Below are 7,523 nucleotides of genomic sequence, written 5' to 3' on the forward strand. Positions count from 1 at the left end.
TATATATATATATAAATATATATATATATAAATATATATATATATATATATATATATGATGATGATGATGATATATATATTTATAGGTCCTACTGTAATTTAGTAATTGAATATTATTAAGAATAGTACAAAAAAAAATGATATTTTGTGTATTGTAGAAGTATAAACAGTTTATTGCGCATAAATGATAACAAAAAAATTGTATATTGAACCCCTAAGGGTCATGTAGACCCTGGTTGAGAATTACTTTAGGTCATGAGAGGTTAAGTGAAATGGGTGCAAGAATTTTCAAACTCTTACTTCTCTTCCCTCTTCATTATCACCACCACCGCCACCACCCTCATCGCTGCCACCACCCTCATTACCTAATAAAAGCATTTAATCCAGAGAAAAAGGGTGAATACTAACTCCATTGAGTAAGCAGGAATAATTTGTCTGGTGGAATTTTCCAGAAATGAAACTAAAATAAAATGAAAAAAAAAAAAAAAAAAAAAAAAGCAAGACACTTTTCGTTCCCCTTCTCTTGACCTTCTTACATTAAACGATTGCTGAATTGAACAAGATTCTATTAATCATCCAAAGTATTTCTTTATCCATTCTTATTAGATAATACAGCAAGTGGAACAATAATAATAATGATTTCTTTTGATAATAATAATAAGGCAGAAAATGTTAGAGAAATTGTTTTTTGTTACAGGAAATGATTGAAGATGTTTTCTTAATTTTTTTTCTTCTGTATTAGCATTGAACATTGTATTATATTGATATGTGTAGGCATGGCTGTCTGGCTAGGAAGCTTGCTCCTCAACCATGTGATTTGGGTTCAGGCCCACTGTGCAGCACCTTGGGCAAGTGTCTTCTGCTATAGCTTTGGGCTGACCAAAGTTTGCAAGTGGATTTGGTAAACAAAAATTGAAAGAAATATGTGTGTGTTTGTGTGTACCTGTGTCTAGACGTCACCTGATGATTGTAAATGAGTTTCATCGTCATACAAGAGGGGTTGTTCATTCCCATTTTTCTTTGAGCAATATGTTCAAGTACAGGGAAATATTATCTTGCTTGGAAACAGGTGAGGTTCACAACATCCATAGAAAATTGCCCTCCACAAATTCATGGCCCTCCCTATCCTCAGCAAGAAAGGGAGAAAAGATGATGGAAATGTGGTATCAGGGTGTACCCTCAAGGTACAAGAGGGAATAGGGACAGAGAGAGAGAGAGAGAGAGAGAGAGTCAAGGATGACTGGGTAGGTAGGGTCATGAGATTGTGAAAGGAGAGTGACAGATTTGAAAGTGAGAGTGGTGAATGATGAACATGGGTGGAGGTGTGGGCAATGGTCAGTCTTAGTTTGGGAGAATGTAAGGAACAAAGGAGTGGGTCACGGAAGAGGAGGTGATGCTTAAAAATACTTGGCAAAAGTATATAAAATGAATGGGTTTTTGTGTTTTCTGCATGCACTTTTTGTTAACTAAATATAAATTCTCTTTTTCTTTCCATCTCCAGCTGTGATCATGTAATGGTAGCTGCCTGATACTATTGTTTTCTGAAGAACTCCTAACTCCATACTGAACCACTCTACTGCTGATAGATCTCATAACATCAAGCAGTCCTGATCTACCGAACCTTCTTGCCAGAATTGTAAAACAGAATGGACATTTGGTAAGAATGTTAGTTTATTTATTTGTGATGTAATGTATATTCTTGTAATATTTATATAAGAAGTTTGCTTCTGAACCATATGTTTTAGGTTCAGTCCCACTACGTGGTACCTTGGGCAGGTGTCTTCTGCTACAGCCTTTGGCCAACCAACACCTTGTGATCAGATTTGGGATTTGGTTGACAGGAACTGAAAGAGGCCTGCTGTGTGTGTGTGTGTTTGTATGTATATATATATATATATATATATATATATATATATATATATATATATATATATATATATATATTATGGGAAATAAAAGAAGTTGAAAATGCACTGAGGGTGTATAAAGAGATTTGTTGCACTTAACAGGTTTCACATTTTTATGATTTTTAAAATCTTACACTTTTGAAAATCATACACATGTTAAGTATATTAATATAAATAGTTTTCATATACTCTCTCAGGCTTCTTCAGACATATACAATGGATTTCTTTCAGTTGTTTCTGTCTCTACTAAATCCATCTACAAAGTTTCGGTTGGCCTGGGCTATAGTTAAAAAACACTCCCCCAAGTTACCATGCAGTGGAACTGAACCCTGAACCTTAATGGTTGAGATACAAACTTCTTAACCACAACACCCATATGCCTGCACCTTACATGGTTTGTGAAGCAGTATTGTAATCTGTTGATAAGTTTGGCAAAAAGGTTAATCTATACAACTATATTGGAACATCCTTCCGTGTATTTCTATTTGAAGACAAAATATCCACTATTGTTTCGGTTTCCTGCATTGAGTTTGCTGAAGAATTAATAACAAAGTTCATTATGAATCACCTCCTCGTTAGCTGTTGTCTTATTCCAAATCATTCAATCATTGTTGTGTTATTCTCTCTCCCTCCCACCTTCTGTCTGTCTTTCTTTTTCCACCTCACCACCCTCTGTCTGTCTCCCTTCCTCCACCTACCCACCTGTCTTTACAAACACTTCTTTATTTATTTTTCTCTTTTCTTTTTACTTTCTTAAATGCAGTTGGTTTCTATTTTACAAAATTGTAATTTCAGTTAGAATAATAGCTTTTTTTTTTTTTTTTTTTTTTTTTTTTTTTTTTTTTACCCTGAAAATTTCATTATTTACACATATTTATTTTGCTGTTTATATATTATTGTTGAAATATATATATATATATATTTTTTTGTTCCTATGTTGAAATGATTAGCATCTTTTTAGAAAAGTGCTCTGTGAATTTAATTTATTTTTTATCTATTTTGTCTGCAGTAGTCAGTACGGAACAATTCCATAATTATCCTGATTGACTTCAGACTTGAAATAAGTAACAAATGTGTAATAGCATTAAATGGAAAAAAAAAAAAAGAAAAAATTTCGGTTGAATAATAGTCTTGTGATCACCTTTCAGTCTGCTACAACTGCTGGAATGACCATAAGAGGAAGAAGAGTTGACTGCTAAGACTCCTAAATTTTAATTAGTATGTTTAGTTGAATTCCAGGTTTGTCTATTTATACAAATATATGTCACACCACATCATACATTTGTGTGTATTTTTGGAAGATTCCTGCTGGGTTTCCTTCTACTGTATTACAAAGTTCTTTTTATAATTTTATTGTTGTTTCCCTAAGATCAGTAATAATAATAGATAATCCTTTCTACCAAAGGCACAAAGCCTGAAATTTTGTGGGAGGGGACTGGTTGATTACATCGACCCCAGTATTTCACTGGTACTTATTTTATTGACCCTGAAATGCAAAGTTGGCCTTGGTTGAATTTGAACTCAGAATGTAGTGACAAATGAAATACTACAATAATAATAATAATGACAATAACTCTTTCCACTATAAGCACAAGGTCTGAAATTTTGGGGTAGGTGGTGGGGCTAGTGAATTACATTGACCCCAGTACTTGACTGGTACTTATTTCATCAACCCCCCCCCCCTAAAGAATGAAAGGCAAATTTGACATTGGTAGCATTTGCACTCAGAACATAAAAGCAGATGAAACGCCACTAAACATTTTGTCCGACATGGTAACTATTCTGTCAGTTTGCCACTATAATAATGATAATAATAATAATAATAATAATTACTAGCAGGACCTGTGGAAATTCCACAGAATAAGTCTTCACATTTGAAAACATTATGTTAGTATATTGAACACAAGCAAGGAGTTCCAAGAAATTCTTCTCCTATCCTGCTACTTAACCCTTTCGTTACTGTATTTATTTTGAGATGTTCTGTGTTTCTTTCAATTACTTCAAATATAACAAAGAATTTAGTAAAATAACTTAGTTATCATTCAGCTAGTGTTAGGAACATAAACTGTGACTAATGTTTGGTGGAAGATTTTAATTCAAGATTTATGGAAACAAGACATTTGTACTCAGTCAGAGGCAGTTTCATGTGGGTTGGCATCAAAAGGGTTAAATATAAGAAAGAATTTAGTAAAATAACTTAGTTATCATTAAGCTAGTGTTAAGAACATAAACTGTGAATAAGGTTTGGTTGAAGATTTTAATTCAAAACTTATGAAAACAAGACATTTGTACTCAGTGCCAGAGCCGGTTTCAGCCGGGTTGGTAACAAAAGGGTTAATAAAGTGTTGCTTATTTATCTCCTTTTAATATGTTTGATAGATATGATATGCTTTATAGTTCAAGGAAATAAAAGATCAATTAAAAAGATAAAATTTATTAATATATGTTAAACGTTTATTAATTTACAATTTTGTTAAATGTCTGTTCCTGTGCTTTATTTATTGTCAGCGAGTTGGACAACCTTACAGGGAATTGAACTTGTTGTTCCAAAATGAAATGAAGGCTGGAGTCATTTGGAGCCAGCTTCATGTGAGGTATTATTGTGGCAAGCTGGCAAAATCTTTAGCACATCATACAAAATGCTTAGTGGCAGTTCTGGCTCTTTATATTCTGTGTTCAAATTGTGTTGAAGTCAACATTTTTTCATCCTTTCAGGGTTGATAAAACAAATACCAGTTGAACTTTGGGGTTCATGTAATCGACTCCCCCCCCACCTCGAACTTGCTGGTCTTGCGCTAAAATTTAAAACCATTATTATCATTATTAGAGAAGGCAACAAGTTGGTAGAATCATTAGCATGCCAGATAAAATACTTAGTAGCATTTCATCTATCTTCGTGTTCTTAGTTTGAATTCCACTTGGGTCAACTTTGCCTTTCACCCTTTCAGGGTTGATACATTAAGTACCAGTTAAGCACTGGTACTTATATGTACCTATATGAGAAAGCAATATTATAGAAATAGACGAGAAGAAATGGTAGTATATGGCTAAATGCTGACCAAAGTATTCTATCACACCAACCCAACAATGTCTTTCTAAAAATGAACAGTCATATCATAATCTCAAAACAATGTGAATAAATAAATAAATAAGCATTACATTTAGCAGAGTAATCAGAATGCCAAAGGGTTAAAGCAGTTTAAATCTTTCCATCAAAATTTCATGTTAATTTATGTTCCAAAGAATCAGTTTAATTACGACAGAATTACTTCAATAAATTCTTCAATATTTTCATAATTAATTCGTACAAAGACAGTGTCTTTCAACAGAAATATGCTAAGAAAAAGAATTGATGTCTTGCAACAATATTTGAGTGTGTTATGTCTTTATGAATGTTCTGTGTGTATCTGTGTGTGTATGTGTGTGTGTGATGGTTTTTATCAATAAAATTGTGTGATATGTTTATCAATAAATATCAACTGTACCCATCAAGAATGAGTCACTCATTCTACTTGTTGCTGCCTGTCTCATACCCTGTCTTCTCTTGCAGTTAGCCCTCTAACTTTCCAAATGTCTGACTCACATCACTGCCCCCCTCCCTCATATTCACGACCCTTTCTCATTTACCTTCATCAGTCCCAGCATCATCACTCAAAATATCATCATCATCACCACCACCTTCAGCAGCAGCATTGCCCATTCTACCATTAGCTGTTGTTTCTTTTCCCACATACATTATATTGGATAAATGTTGTCCTAGAAATTCAGTGCTCAAAAGAATGACTGGATTGTCATGCCTGGAATCTCTCTGATCATATGTCTTCTCAGTGAAAACTGACCTGGAGCAAAACATCATCCACTCACAAACTGTCCTCTTTTTTTTCCTCCTCTTTTTCTTTCAGTTGTGTCTGTGTATGTGTGTGTATATATGTATGTATGTATATATATATAATATAATAAGGCGCAGGAGTGGCTGTGTGGTAAGTAACTTGCTTACCAACGACATGGTTCCAGGTTCAGCCCTACTACGTGGCACCTTGGGCAAGTGTTTTCTACTATAGCCTCAGGCTGACCAAAGCCTTGTGAATGGATTTGGTAGATGGAAACTGAAAGAAGCCGGTCGTATATATGTATATGTATATATATATGTGTGTTTGTGTGTCTGTGTTTGTCCCCCCAACATCGCTTGATAACCAATGCTGGTGTGTTTACGTCTCCGTAACTTAGCGGTTTGGCAAAAGACCCGATAGAATAAGTACTAGGCTTACAAAGAATAAGTCCTAGGGTCGATTTTCTCGACTAAAGGCGGTGCTCCAGCATGGCCGCAGTCAAATGACTGAAACAAGTAAAAGAGTATATACATATATATATATATATATATATATACACACACACACGCACACACACACACACGTATATACATGCTATGACAACTCTTCTCTCTCTTTTTCCATTTAGATATTACTATATTACTATACATTGCAGTCTCCTTCAAAGCCTCTCTCTGTCGGCTGTCTGTCTGTCTGCCTGCCTGTCTTATTGTACTGTTTAGCCCTCTATCTCTGTCTGTCTTTCTCTCTCTCTCTCACATATTTTCGTCATGCTTTCTTTTTCTTATAGTTCTCTCTCTCTCTCATGTTACTCTTCCACTCTCTCTTTCTATCTCTCCCTCATATTACACTTCCACTCTCTCTCTCTTTCTCTCTCTCTCTCTCTCTCTCTCTCTCTCACACACACACATAGTGCTACTCCACTCCCTTTCCCTCACTTCTCTCCTGTACTAATTCATATCTTGTACAGTTTTCTACTTTTTTAATCTTTTACATTAGAAATCCCCAGAGTGGCTTATTACTAACCCCTCATCCCTAGGTGTTAGTGGAACAGCCCTTGGGAAGAGTCAGTAAATAATTGGGGGTCAAAAGGAGTTGAGAAATATATTTTTTATCTTCTACTTGTTTCAGCCGACAGACTGTGGCCATGCTGGGGCACTGCCTGGAAGAGTTTTTAGTCAAATGAATTGATCCCAGTACTTATTTTTTGTTAAGCCTGGTACTTATTCTATCAGTCTCTTTTTGCCAAACCACTAAGTTATGGGGACATAAACACACCAACACCGATTGTCAAGCAGTGGTGGGGGAGCAAACACATACACATACGACAGGCTTCTTTCAGTTTCCGTCTACCAAATCCACTTACAAAACTTTGGTTGGCCTGAGGCTATAATAGAAGACAATTGCCCAAGGGGCCACACAGTGGGAATGAACCTGGAACCATGTGGTTGGGAAGCAAGCTTCTTATCACACAGCCATGCCTACACCTGCTGAGACCCCCTTTGGTCATGACTGACCATGGGATTGCACCTAGAAAGTTACCTTCTCAGGCACAAGCCCAGACAAGGTTGTTTATGGAAGACCAGCAGTTGCCCATGCATACCGGTCTCCCCCTCTCCACGCCACCAGTGTTATCCAAGGGAAAGGCAAAGGAGCCGATACAGCTTGGAACCTGTGACGTCGCAACTCATTTCTACAGCTGAGTGAACTGGAGCAACATGAAATAAAGTGTCTTGCTCAAGAACACAACACGCAACCCGGTCCAGGATTGGAACTCACAACCTCA

General features: G+C 35.8%; 1 protein-coding gene across 9 annotated transcripts in view; it reads left to right on the plus strand.

Moving 5' to 3' along the window:
• Positions 1-7,523, plus strand: part of LOC106880568 (kinesin-like protein unc-104) — a 305,280-nt gene that overhangs the window by 46,233 nt on the left and 251,524 nt on the right. For all 9 annotated transcript variants that reach the window (XM_052976565.1, XM_052976570.1, XM_052976569.1 and 6 more), the window contains exon 2: positions 1,502-1,657. The gene's annotated coding sequence lies outside the window, so the exon portion shown is untranslated. The remainder of the gene's footprint in view (positions 1-1,501; positions 1,658-7,523) is intronic.

This window comes from Octopus bimaculoides, chromosome 25, assembly GCF_001194135.2.
Source record: "Octopus bimaculoides isolate UCB-OBI-ISO-001 chromosome 25, ASM119413v2, whole genome shotgun sequence".
Lineage (NCBI taxonomy): Eukaryota > Metazoa > Mollusca > Cephalopoda > Octopoda > Octopodidae > Octopus > Octopus bimaculoides.